The sequence below is a fragment of the Lampetra planeri genome, chromosome 2 (assembly GCF_965212315.1).
Source record: "Lampetra planeri chromosome 2, kcLamPlan1.2.h2, whole genome shotgun sequence".
Taxonomy (NCBI): Eukaryota; Metazoa; Chordata; class Hyperoartia; order Petromyzontiformes; family Petromyzontidae; genus Lampetra; species Lampetra planeri.
The window spans coordinates 15,260,155-15,274,785 of NC_136108.1; positions in this window are offsets into that span (position 1 = coordinate 15,260,155).

Consider the following 14,631-nt stretch of genomic DNA (forward strand, 5'->3'; position numbering starts at 1 on the left):
CAGCCTCATCCTGTGTTGCCTCTTTTAATTGTCACATTGAGCGAGTAAGAACGCCAGCAGGTCGAGAGCGTGGAGAAAACATGTAAGAACAAAGCCGCGAAGCTTCTCTTTGACAAGATTAAGATGAAAGTCGGAGAACATCGCTGCTTTGCCGAGCTCCTGATGCCCCTGCGAGCAGAGCCGGCCCTAGACCGTTGGGGGCCCTAAGCAAAATTTGGTTGGAGGCCCCTTTGATGTATGATTTTTTTCACCCACGAGCTAGCAGTGACTCTAGGGGGCCCTCTGCTGGCCACGGGGCCCTTTGCAATTGCAAGGGTCGCTTAGTGGCTGGGCCGACTCTGCCTGCGAGTAACGAATCAATTGCACGTGGCGGCATATATTTCTGACGACTCGAATGGTTGTGTCGACCTTCCTCTACCCGAGGAGGAGAACGTTTATGAGATGGAAGTCGAGCTCATTAATCTTTTGGCTCCGATGATCATAAAACAAATTAAGTACTATGAAGTGATGATGGATATGTATGATGTGTTCGATGAAGAAGACATCCGTCAGGTATTAATTTGTCACGTATAGGCTGTGCATCTTGTCATGGTCTACGGCTTGTGAGGCTGCCAATGAACAAAGCCACTTTTCAAGTTTTCACTTCAGTGCAGTAAACAATCACTATTTTTACAATAGGTTGCTTAAGAATGGCTTGCAGAAAAAAAATATTTTGTGTTTTGTCTGGCACAGACTACGGCCGGCACTGGATTAAGTGTTTGAGGGCTGAGTGCTGTTGTAATTGTGGATGCCCTCTTTGTGCAGTACAGGATAATAATGTAATTCCCTGGGACTGTTTTGCTGTTAACCCATACCCAAAGCCAAACACTAATTTGATAGGTACCATGTTTATTTTAGTTCTGGTGTTTAAATACGATGTATGGATTGCAAATATTTTAATTTCAACACGCAACTTATTGCAACACTATTGTTTTAGTCAATTAAAATTGACATGAAAAATCCCTTGAGGTGGAAGATCTCATTTGCAAGGGTGTCGATTGACATACATAGCAAGCACGTAATGACAAACATTTTAGATCTGTTCAGAACACGGTTTACATTTATGCAATGAATATCACATCCAGACATGTAAATAAAGAAGTAAATACATAATTTAATTGTGCACATCGCAAGCTCATAGATAATTCACTCTATAATGATGTGCAGGTGTGTTTTAATGAAATATTTAATAGGTTGCGGCTGGTGGCATATTTTAGTGCACCTCTAGAATTTATTGCTGTTGGTGTATTAAAATCTCTTGTTAGCTTCAGTGTTATTTTTCACATGGTCCTTGCGAAGACATTTTAATTGATGCCCTTTCCTATTTTTGACGCCACTATATCCTGGCTCCTTTTGTCAGACATTTCCACGGGGTCTAAACGGTTGTGTTTACCCCTTGTTGCAGCGGACAACGCCGTGACTTGATCACAGCTTCAGCGATAACAATCAGGCACTCTGGCCATGACAATGGCCCAACGACACATTAAATGTAGCCCACGGCATCACTCCAATCTTACAATTAAAGGCCTGCTGCAGCCTTTAGACTACTTTTTTTCTGGTAGGAACCTCCTGGTTACACCAGCCCACAGGGGATTATTGTGTCCGTCCGACCGTCGTGCATCCAAAAATGGGAGGGTTGGGGCTGGGTGGAGAGGGGAGGGTGGGGAGGGGCTGGGTGGGGAGGGTGGGGAGGGGCTGGGTGGGGAGGGTGGGGCTGGGTGGGCGGTGGGAGGGGTGGGGCTGGGTGGGGAGGGGTTGGTCACCCCGTGGTGCCCTTATAAAACTCAACGTTTAACCTACTCACGCCGGCTTGTGCCCGTCCTCACAGTCGGCCATATTTGCGGAATACACCACGCCGCCGTTGACCCTGGCCATTGACCGAGCAACCCAACGTTCCTACCAGCTCCCTCCGCAGGAATGTGTTTTTAAACGTAATGTATCACACTCGACTCTGAGAGGGCTGCCCAGGCGTGGGATGCTCTGCCCCAAACAGCCTCCGTGGCCATTCGAGATACGAGCGCAGGGAACGGCAGCCTGCGGCTCTTGAAATATTGTTGTTGTTTTTTTACACCGAATAAATGTTTTTTTTATCTTGTTTTGGTTGCCGATACCTAATGAATAAACACATTCCTGTGGAGGGAGCTGGTAGGAACGTTGGGTTGCTCGGTCAATGGCCAGGGTCAACGGCGGCGTGGTGTATTCCGCAAATATGCCCGACTGTAAGGGCGGGCACAAGCCGGCGTGAGTAGGTTAAACGTTGAGTTTTATAAGGGCACCACGGGGTGACCAGCCCCTCCCCACCCAGCCCCACCCCTCCCACCCCCATCAAGCCCCACCCTCCCCACCCAGCCCCTCCCCACCCTCCCCACTCAGCCCCTCCCCACCCTCCCCTCCCCACCCAGCCCCACCCAGCCCCTCCCAACCCTCCCCACCCAGCCCCTCCCCACCCTCCCCACCCTCCCCTCCCCTCCCCACCCAGCCCCTCCCCACCCTCCCCACCCAGCCCCTCCCCACCCAGCCCCTCCCTCCCCACCCAGCCCCTCCCTGCACGACGGACGGACAGAATAATCCCCTGTGGGCTGGTGTAACCAGGAGGTTCCTACCAGTATAATTGCTGCTGATAGCTCTTTGTCTCCGCAGATTCTGGCTGAACCCGAGACGAGGGCCAAAAAGGAAGTTTCTGGCAATTTTAGTGCGCAAGCCACCAGGATGGTTTGACAAATTTATCAATGCGCTGCACCGTAACTGCCACGGAGAACTCGCCATATATCTGCTGGGAAGTGACTCAGGTATGTTTAAACGAGTCTTCACTTTTATGAATATGTTATAATCACATACATTGTTACTTGTCATTGTTTTAAAACCAACAAATATTTTCAGGCAATAAAGCTCCAGCCAAGAAAAGTCCAATTTTGGTGGGCACAGCATTTATGAGCTCTATCATGGTAATGATGTACATTTTTGTTTACGTCTCTTATTTCTTTAGGTTCTAATACAACTGACCAAAAAGCCTGAAAAAGAATGTGAACCTGTAGTTCCAGCATTGGAAGCACACGGAAATCCAGAAGCACGAAACACTGGCACTGGCATCGGTAACAGTGACTCTGCGGAGAATTCGATCGTGTTCTTAGGTTTTTTCGGTAAAGTCACGTAGAAAGTAAAATAAAATAAAAACAAAAATCACGACGTTTCGGAGGCAACACAAGTCTCCGTCATCAGGTGGGACCGTCACAGCCAGATTAGCTGTATCACAGCCAGATTAGCTGTAACTTGATACAGCTAATCTGGCTGTGACGGTCCCACCTGATGACGGAGACTTGTGTTGCCTCCGAAACGTCGTGATTTTTGTTTTTATTTTATTTTACTTTCTACGTGACTTTACCGAAAAAAACCTAAGAAGATGATTCCTTGCAGTCACGAAAGCTTCAAATCTAGAATTAATTCGATCGTGGATGCCGCCTCAAACAATACATTGGAATGTAGCGTGAAAGACCGTGTTGGACCAACGTGCAATCCATCCCGTGAGTATAATAACTACTGTATCGTTTTTAATCAGACGAGTGCATAGGCCGTAAATGTTGCACGTTTATCACTTTTTTTCGTTTCAACTTCCATAGCTGATCAGAGGCTGTCCTAGTAGAGGATGTAAGCACCAGATGCCTGCCATTCATGTCAAAAAATACTTGTAGTAAAATACTTTTGTTGATCTTCTTGGTTCTTTCGGTAAAGTCACGTAGAAGGGAAGTAATAAAATAATAAAAATATAAAAATATGTTTTATTTTTATTATTTTATTACTTCCCTTCTACGTGACTTTACCGAAAGAACCAAGAAGATGAATCCCTGCAGTCACGAAAGCTTTAAATCGAAACTTTTGTTGATGTTTTTGTTATTGCAACTACTGTACAATTATTGTTATTGTGTTTGTTACTGGAAAACAATAGCATGCCTTTTAAGTGCAACAACTGTATCCTCTTATTGCAAATACATCATTAATGTATGGGGAGTACGTGTGATAAAATGCTAATAGTGCTGTCATTCTTATTATAATTATCAGTCTTATTTCCCAGTTTGAATAGGTTATCAATTGAGGTACAGATCGTCCCATGTCAGGTATTTAATTTCTGTGGAAACAATTAATACTGTAAGCAGGTCTGTAAATGTTGGTCCAACAGCTGGTCCAGTTTATTTAATGGTATCCACAGATATTTCGTCTCGTCTTAAATTATTTAGTGATCCTGCGAAGGCAGTGGTGCAAAAGCACAATTAACAACAACAAAATGCCAGAAACTTCGCCTATCATATGTAGTTTTCATATTAAGGCAGCATTATTGAATAATATGTTTGAGTCTTTTATTTTAATAAAGATAGGCTTCAGGGTTTGGCTAAAGATAAAATATAGCAAAACAACATTCATACACAACAAAGTTCACGGAAGATAATATTATAATTGTTGGAGGGACACAACGTATTTAAGGCAAACTGGGATCAAAATCGTGTAATATCGGTAAGGAAGAGCAGTTTGCATTGGGAAAGCATCAGATAGAGACTAAAGGCCATATTGCATTGTGATACGGTGTTTCCTTTTCAGAATTAAAAGAGGATGAACAAGGTGCCGGCTCGTCATCCAATGCGATAACCCTGAGAGGTGGCGCAACTGGCACTTCATGGTGAAAATGTTATCATCTGCGTCCCGACGGGTAGTGGGAAAACCAGGGTGGATGTGTACATCACTCAATATCACTTGAACAAACTGCAGGGCAAAGGGAAAGTCGTCGTCCTCGTGAACAGGGTAATTATCAGTGGGCATTGAACATTCAGTACATATTACAAAAGTAAACTGTTGTTGGTTTTATTGAGAGATGCATTACAATCTGAATGAAGCACCGTTCTTAAAACTATCTATGATGCTTGTAGGGTCATTCATACTTACGTGTTAAGTTATGACTTATGATGTGTCATAATACTGTACTGATCAGAGGTGAAACGATTGACCTTTTGGCAATTTCATAAAAATTGTTAGGATTCAGGGTCGCGATTCGATTGAAGCTAGTGGTTGCAGCTGTTACTTAAACCCATTACACAATTCCCGAGCACAGGCCCAAAGGCTCAAAAACATCAAATGGCTGGCAACAGCACGACAGTTGACATCGATAACATTTAAAACGTCTCTTGATTTCAGCGAGGTTACAGGAGCTTGGTAAAAAAAAAAGACAATGGGAGGGCATTTCAAAGTCGAGCAGTGCGAGGAAAGACGGAGAAAGATAAGTGCTTTGACCTGCACTATTTTTGTGTATGTTATTTAACGTAATATTGTGAGCTTAAGGGTCCATATTAGTTAATGCATTGATGCATTGTTATACTTTATTCTTTATTGTACGAAGATTGTACGTTTCACTTTCATGATGGTGTTGTTCAGGTGGCACTGGTGGACCAGCTGTCAAAAAATGAGTTCAAGCCCCCGCTGAAAGGCTACACTGTGCAAGCCACGAGAGGGGACCCTCCACTCAAGGAACCACTGGATAACATAGTGAGGCAACATGACGTGCTCGTCTACACTGCTCAGACCCTGGAAAATTCCCTTTGCAAATTGGACAATGAGGAAAATGATGGAATCGACATCAGTGGAACATATATTCACTCATCAGCAAGACCTTGTGTTAGGCGGATGTGTTGTGGGTATTGCTTGGCAGTATTGTAACGTCGGTATTTTAAATCAAAATTCTGTGATTTGAAGTTACGGATACATGAAAGCTCTATATCAGGTATGCATCTGCCTGTCAATAGTCTGTACATTATATGTACTGTAACTAGTAGCTATTTTTCATACACTTGTATATTAAAATTACCACATGCTTTATTGTATAAAAACGCATTAGGTGTTGTTGTGGACAAATCTTGGTAAAAACCTATAAGCAAAACTCTATTCTCTGTGTCCAAATATAAATATATTTAAGTTAATTGGCCATTTGGCTTTCCAGACCAATATTATTCAGCAGCATTTGATTAAGCTAATGTTGCTGGATAGCATTGGTCTGTAGACAGAAGCGACTATATGCTTGAGCTTTACAAATGTAGTGTTCTCTTTCTACAGTGTTTACCCTGCTCATCATTGTCGAGTGCCACCACACACAAAAGGAGGCTGTGTATAAACACATTCCTGCGGAGGGAGCTGGTAGAAACGTTGGGTTGCTCGGTCAATGGCCAGGGTCAACGGCGGCGTGGTGTATTCCGCAAATATGCCCGACTGTGAGGGCGGGCACAAGCCGGCGTGAGTAGGTTAAACGTTGAGTTTTATAAGGGCACCACGGGGTGACCAGCCCCTCCCCACCCAGCTCCACCCCTCCCACCCCCCACCCAGCCCCACCCTCCCCACCAAGCCCCTCCCCACCCTCCCCTCCCCACCCAGCCCCACCCAGCCCCTCCCCACCCTCCCCTCCCCAACCAGCCCCACCCCCCCCCACCCCCCACCCAGCCCCTCCTCACCAAGCCCCTCCCCACCCTCCCCACCCAGCCCCTCCCCACCCTCCCCTCTCCACCCAGCCCCACCCCTCCGATTTTTGGATGCACGACGGACGGACACAATAATCTCCTGTGGGCTGGTGTAACCAGGAGGTTCCTACCAGTACCAGATGTTGTATCGCTACTTGGGGGATAAACTCAAACACCAGAAGAAGAATCTTCCGCAGATTTTGGGCCTCACATTCTCTCCTGGCGTTGTTGGGGGCCAAGAAACAAAAACAGGCTTTGACCCATATCCTCAAGGTTAGTAAGTCGTATACTCAGCAGGGTACACAGTCATATGGCATGTACCACCACCTGAATATATACGGCCAAAGGTGATGTGGCATACAATAGTGTGTAAAACCACATTACTTGCATGTTGTTGGTTTACCAGATATATGACTCAAAATTATTTTGCGACCGTTATTTTTTTAATATGTACATCTTTGTAACATACAATCCTGTCGGCTGGTACACAGGTATTCTGCATTGCATACTTTATTATACTGTGCTTTTATTGTTACATTTTTAGATAAAAAAGCCTATACATAGTTTTTGAATTGAGTTGGCTACTCTTTTTTTATTTCATTGTCATATTTAATAGAGTGAACAACAAGATGTCATAAAACAAATATTCCGGATGGGTCAACTGAATCTGCTGGTGTCCACCGCTGTGGCTGAGGAAGGCCTGGACATCAAATAATGCAATTTTGTTATTCGTTACAGCTTGGTCACAAACGAAACGGCTATGGTACAGGTACGAAATGCCTTTGTCACACACAGGCTAACACATTTGCAAATTACTGGCATTAATGGGTTTGTAAAATGTGTTATAGAATAGAAAATATTAACTTTGTGATAGTTGTGGGAGGAGATAACATTATACATTTCATAGGATGGACACGAATTATGAATGGATATTTTGTTAAAACACAAGGTATGGAATAGTAATATTAAAAGTAGATTGTGGTTGAAAACAAATGATTGCTTCTTCTTGGTTCTTTCGGTAAAGTCACGTAGAAGGGAAGTAATAAAATAATAAAAATAAAACATAATAAAACAATTCTCACGACGTTTCGGCCACAACGCAAGCAGCCGTCCTCAGGCGAAGAATGAGAACATTATCAAGCTAGGAGCTTATGTAGGTGTAGCGAGGAGGAGCGCCTTAACAAAAGAATGTGCATATGAAGAGGAATTTAGCATACCAATGGGCAATGAGTAGGAGGTGGGCGGAGGGGTTTCAAAGTCCCATTATGCCCATGCATTATGCAGGATAAACAGCACCACGGGGGGGCGCAAGGAACAACGTTAATAAAGGAAAGGAATGTTAATGATATGTAGCTGCATTTACCCAACAACCACGTAGAAAACCAAAGTAAAAACTACATAAAAAACTAAAATATAAACGGATACTTACTATACTCTACAATAAGCTGAGTTGCTAACAACAAATAATAACTTACAATTCTACGTCGTAAGAAGTATATAATATACTTCCATCTAAACTTTATTCTCTTAGCATATACAGTACTATATACTGCCATAGATAAACCCAACATAAAATTACATACTGTATTGCTGTAAACCACCCTATACTTTATACATTTTAATATAACACTATGTATTATTCAACTCACCCTAATGTGTATCGAAATGGTTTATTACGTCCTTCCAATGATTGCTAAGCCTGAATCCATCTTCTCGGTTAAAATTGTCTCTGTGTTTGTATATGTGGATCGCCTCATGAACGAATCTCTCATGATAGCCAGATGGCTTGCAGAGAACCTCCGTCTTGGAGAAGTCAATGTCATGTGAGCCCACTGAGTTGTAACAGTGGTCTGCCACGGCTGAGGTGTTTGTCCTACCGTGTTTTAGATCAGCTTTATGTTCACGAATGCGGTCTGAGACGTGTCGTTTGGTTTCCCCAATGTAACTGCTACCACAGAGGCAACTTAGTTTGTAGACGCCAGGGTACTGTATGTCTGGAATCACATCTTTTACAGACGGTACCAGATCACGGATTTTATGTACTGTGTTGAATCGGACCTGGATCTTGTGTTTAATCAGGATTTTGGAGATCTTTTTTGTGACCCCAGCAATGTAGGGTAAGGTGATGGTCTTGAAAGGCTCCTCAACAGGATCTTTCTTGATGGTTGGAGTGATGGCTTTGCGGATTGTGTAGTCGGAGTAACCATTAGCCTTAAGAGCTTGGCGTACGTGTTTGAGTTCACTGGAAATGTGTTCATGGTCGGAGATGCATTGGGCTCTATGATATAGAGTCTTGATGAGGGAATTCTTCTGGGATGGATGGTGGTGGGAATCCGGTTTTAGATAAGCATCCGTGTGGGTGGCTTTCCTGTAGACAGAGTGGCTCATTGAACCATCAGGTCTCCTTTTGATTAGGACATCCAAAAAGGGTAGCTTGCCATCATTTTCGACTTCCATGGTGAATCTGATGGCTGGGTGTATGGAATTGATGTGGTCGAGAAATTGGTCTAGAGCAGGCCGGCCATGTGGCCAGATGACAAAAGTGTCGTCTACGTACCTCTTCCATAAGGTCGGGCGTAGAGTGGCAGTCTGGATGGCGTCCGTCTAAAATTTCTCCATGAAGATGTTGGCTACAACCGGAGATAGGGGGGAGCCCATTGGGGTGCCCTCAATTTGCTTGTAGAAGGTTCCATTCCAGGTGAAGTATGTATTGGTTAAGCAGTGTCTCACCAGGGGGGGTACCCCAGCATTTAGTCCTTGATGAACCAAGTCTTCAATGATTGCGATGGTGTCAGGCACAGGCACCTTGGTGAACAAGGAAACCACATCAAAACTGACAAGCAGGTCGTCTGGGGACAGGGCAATCCCCTTGATTGTCGATACCAGGTCAGTAGAGTTTAGTACTGCAGAGGTGGTTTTTCCAGTGAAAGGCCGTAGGATTTCGGACAAAAAACGAGCCAGTTTGTAAGTGGGGGAGTTGATAGTAGAGACAATGGGACGAAGAGAATGTATAAAGTATAGGGTGGTTTACAGCAATACAGTATATAATTTAATGTTGGGTTTATCTATGGCAGTATATAGTACTGTATATGCTAAGAGAATAAAGTTTAGATGGAAGTATATTATATACTTCTTACGACGTAGAATTGTAAGTTATTATTTGTTGTTAGCAACTCAGCTTATTGTAGAGTATAGTAAGTATCAGTTTATATTTTAGTTTTTTATGTAGTTTTTACTTTGGTTTTCTACGTGGTTGTTGGGTAAATGCAGCTACATATCATTAACATTCCTTTCCTTTATTAACGCTGTTCCTTGCGCCCCCCCGTGGTGCTGTTTATCCTGCATAATGCATGGGCATAATGGGACTTTGAAACCCCTCCGCCCACCTCCTACTCATTGCCCATTGGTATGCTAAATTCCTCTTCATATGCACATTCTTTTGTTAAGGCGCTCCTCCTCGCTACACCTACATAAGCTCCTAGCTTGATAATGTTCTCATTCTTCGCCTGAGGACGGCTGCTTGCGTTGTGGCCGAAACGTCGTGAGAATTGTTTTATTATGTTTTATTTTTATTATTTTATTACTTCCCTTCTACGTGACTTTACCGAAAGAACCAAGAAGATGAATCCCTGCAGTCACGAAAGCTTTAAATCGAAATGATTGCTTATGATAACATCGTTTTGAAGCATTTTTTTTTAAATATCAGAAGTAATAACTTTTTATTATAAAGGTGCAAATTTTCTTAGTGCTATGCCTATTGTAAAGGCGAGCAAATGTGCTGTATCTGAATTTGAGAACGAGTTCACAACGTTTAAATTTCGATTTAAAGCTTTCGTGACTGCAGGGATTCATATTCTTGGTTCTTTCGGTAAAGTCACGTAGAAGGGAAATAATAAAATAATAAAAATTCTAAAAACTACGTTTGTTTGTCATATGTGCTTTTGAGTATCAACAACTGCATTTACCACCTTATCGTATAATCAGTGAAGGCACAATATATTGACAGCCACTGAGGATATCCAACTGCACCTGGTGACAGAAGTCGGTACGTGTGTTTGTTGTCTGGCAGGCACGTGGGAGAGCTCGGGCCCTCGTGGCCATGGAGGGCACAGGTGTCGTGGAGCGTGAAAACACCAACATTTACCCTAATTTTCAATTTTGCGTGCCCCTTCCACATTGTCATCTTACTTGCAACAGGAGTACGTGGCCGTACACTCATTGATATGCTAATTCTCTCTGCGCCCTCCCTCTCTCCATCCCCGCCCCCCCTCTCTATATTTAAGGGACCGTCACAGAAACGACCCCTCTCTTTGTGCCGATGTGTGTCCTCTTGCTGTGTGCCGTTGTGATGTCTGTCTGCTTGTATGTATGTCTATAGTTTTCTAGTTAGATTTTTGTTGCTATTTCTTTTATACCTGATGATGATTGCTTGTGTTGCAATCGAAACGTCGTAATATGTTATTTTAATTTATTATTTTATTTTTAGACGTGACTTAACCGAAAAGAACCAAAGAATAATTCCTGCAGTCACGAAAGCTCCTAAATTAAGATTGAACCACTTCTACGGGGAAGTTTTAAGCTTATCCTTTTTCTTTCTGGCTATTTGTTCTCTCTGCCTGTGTCCTCTCTTCGGAATTTTCACACTTAAAATTCTAACTTAGCAAATTTTGAAACACGTAATCAACCAGGCTATGCGTTAATTGTGTGTTAACCGACTCTCTGTGTTGTATTACATCACATTTCGATATTTTGCTAGGTTATTTAATTTTCGTGTGCCTGTCTCCTAATTTTCAATTTTGCGTGCCCCTTCCACATTGTCATCTTACTTGCAACAGGAGTACGTGGCCGTACACTCATTGATATGCTAATTCTCTCTGCCCCCTCCCTCTCTCCATCCCCGCCCCCCCCTCTCTATATTTAAGGGACCGTCACAGAAACGACCCCTCTCTTTGTGCCGATGTGTGTCCTCTTGCTGTGTGCCGTTGTGATGTATGTCTGCTTGTATGTCTGTCTATAGTTTTCTAGTTAGATTTTTGTTGCTATTTCTTTTATACCTGATGATGATTGCTTGTGTTGCAATCGAAACGTCGTAATATGTTATTTTAATTTATTATTTTATTTTTAGACGTGACTTAACCGAAAAGAACCAAAGAATAATTCCTGCAGTCACGAAAGCTCCTAAATTAAGAACCAACATTTACCGTGAAAACACCAACATTTACCGTGAAAACACCAACATTTACCGTGAAAACACCAACATTTACCGTGAAAACACCAACATTTACCGTGAAAACACCAACATTTACCGTGAAAACACCAACATTTACCGTGAAAACACCAACATTTACCGTGAAAACACCAACATTTACCGTGAAAACACCAACATTTACCGTGGAAACAGCAACATTTACCGTGAAAACACCAACATTTACTGTGAAAACACCAACATTTACAGTGAAAACACCAACATTTACCGTGAAAACACCAACATTTACCGTGAAAACACCAACATTTACCGTTAAAACACCAACATTTACCGTGAAAACACCAACATTTACCGTGAAAACACCAACATTTACCGTGAAAACAGCAACATTTACCGTGAAAACAGCAACATTTACCGTGAAAACACCAACATTTACCGTAAAAAAAACAACATTTACCGTGAAAACACCAACATTTACAGTGAAAACACCAACATTTACCGTGAAAACACCAACATTTACCGTGAAAACACCAACATTTACCGTGAAAACACCAACATTTACCGTGAAAACACCAACATTTACCGTGAAAACACCAACATTTGCCGTGAGACGATGATGCACAAAGCCATTGAGACCGTTCAGTCTATGAAACGCGACGATTATCTTAAAAAGGTAAATGTGGAGTCGCGAGGCATAGGCAACCTGCATTGCACACTTCACAGTTTATATACCTTATAATAGTAATAGCTTCACAAAGGCATTCAGGTAGAACTTAGTTAAATATTCATTCCTAATCGTTAATATAATATCCTTTTCCGTAGAGTAATGTGGATGTTAAGCATTAGACATTGTCATATATGTATGCAGTCAGACAAATGTAATATTTAGAAATATGACGTTATATTACACGTGGCAGTGTGGGGACAAGCATGGCTTGTTTTATCCATAAAATTGGGTTATAATCATGTTAGCATAAAATTTAGAGACTTTTTTTTCGTGTATTTCCTCAATACAAACATAACTTTTTTGCTTTCATTTATTATTTGGGAAATCCTATAGGTCAAAGATCTGCAGAGACAATTCATGAACGAGGAACAAAGGAAAGACAGAAGAAGATCAAGAGTAAGACCATCCAGGCGAGAGATGTGATATTTCATTGCCGACACTGCAATGGAAAAGTTTGCTGTGCCACAGACATCAGGATCATCAATGACATGCACCATGTGAATGTCCAGGAAAACTTTAAGTAAGTTTTATTGGCAAATGTTTTGTAATTCATATGCATATATGCTATACTTGCTGTCTGATAGTAAATGCTGATTTATTGGTAATTGATGTCAAACAATTTCTCTCCTCAGGAATGGCACATGTGCAAACAAGGCATCTTTGCTAAGCGATGGAGATAATTACATCGGTGGACAAATCTTATGCCCCAACTGCAAATCTGTGAGTGTGTCGCTCTCACTTTAAAACATTATTATTTTGACTCTGCCTAATCCCATGTTATTCACTGGATAATATTCAAATTATGTTCAAAAATAATATTATTGTCTCATTAACTATTGTGATGATAAGCCAGAATATAGGTTAGTTAGTAAAACATTGGGTATTTAAGTGCAATATCATGCAATCTCTCAGAAACTAACCTATTGTGCCTGAAATGTCAGTAAATGCATGCGTGCTATGTGGTGATGAAATCAAATTTAGATTGGCCCTGTCATAGCGATCAGAAATTCCCACGAGGACCTCAGGGTGCCTTGAACATGTTGCACCCTTGGATGAAGCCACCCCCGCTCTTAAAGCCCCTAGGCTCTCGTCATCGACGTCAAAACAAAGCAGATGTTCCCTCATTAGCCTGGTCAGACCTTGCAGTCATCCTTACTACCCCGGCTACATCAATTCGCCAATGACTCCCCTCCTGCCGCTGTCAATGAGACTTGGGCATGCGCAGAGCTCGTCAGGGATCAATATCTAAGTATGTACTCGGGCCAGCGGTGACAGGGCCCAGCACTGGTGTGTTTGCAACTCGTTGCAGAGGTTGCAAATCAAGCCCAGTCACTGCCCTGGTTAACCATTAAAATACGCCGCCGTCTGCTTCATAGTAGACGCTATAGATCCCATGACGTCATTGTAAAAGAGTAGGCCACATCTACTGGCGCTGTGGTCCAAATTGCAAAATTTGACAAATTGCTTAATTGGGAAGATACATAGCAGCATTGCCCTTACTGGCAGAGTAATGCCCACTTGCTGGCTCGTGCTCTGTTCTCCGTGTGCCTCAGAGACAGCACCAGGGATCCCTTGCCACAGGGTACCCCTCAAGATTACTGCATGGGCAACACGATGTACATATTAAGTGATGATGATCATGATAATACAGTATTTGTTGCTTGACCAATGGTTGCGCTGCTTTGTGTGTAATGCCCCAACAGCCTTGGACATCTTTGATGTTGTTTGTGGGGGAGTTATTTCCTTGTCTGTCGGTTGAAAACTTTCTGCTGAAGATTTCCAATGGACGCCCACTTTTTTGCAAGAAGTGGACAGAGATTCCCTTCAAAGTGGAACCTTTTGACTTCTCGGAGTATTGCACAAAGAAGCAATACTCTGAGTCATCGTGATGGTAAATGCATTATTCAGAAACCTGCTTGATCGTTGCTTGCTCTGTTATAGATGTTACATGTATGTATGTTTTGAAAGTTGACAGATTTTAAACTACTGTATTGCACTGTTTGGATGATTTTCTTGCAATGTGAAAAATATATGTTTAAAATATATATTATGAAGGTTAAATAACTATTAATTTGAACTGGATGTTATTAGGTTCCGTGATTTTAGTTCATCTTTAAAGTACATGCATATTCGTGGCAAACAGCACCTGAGTCAACACTTTTGTTCAT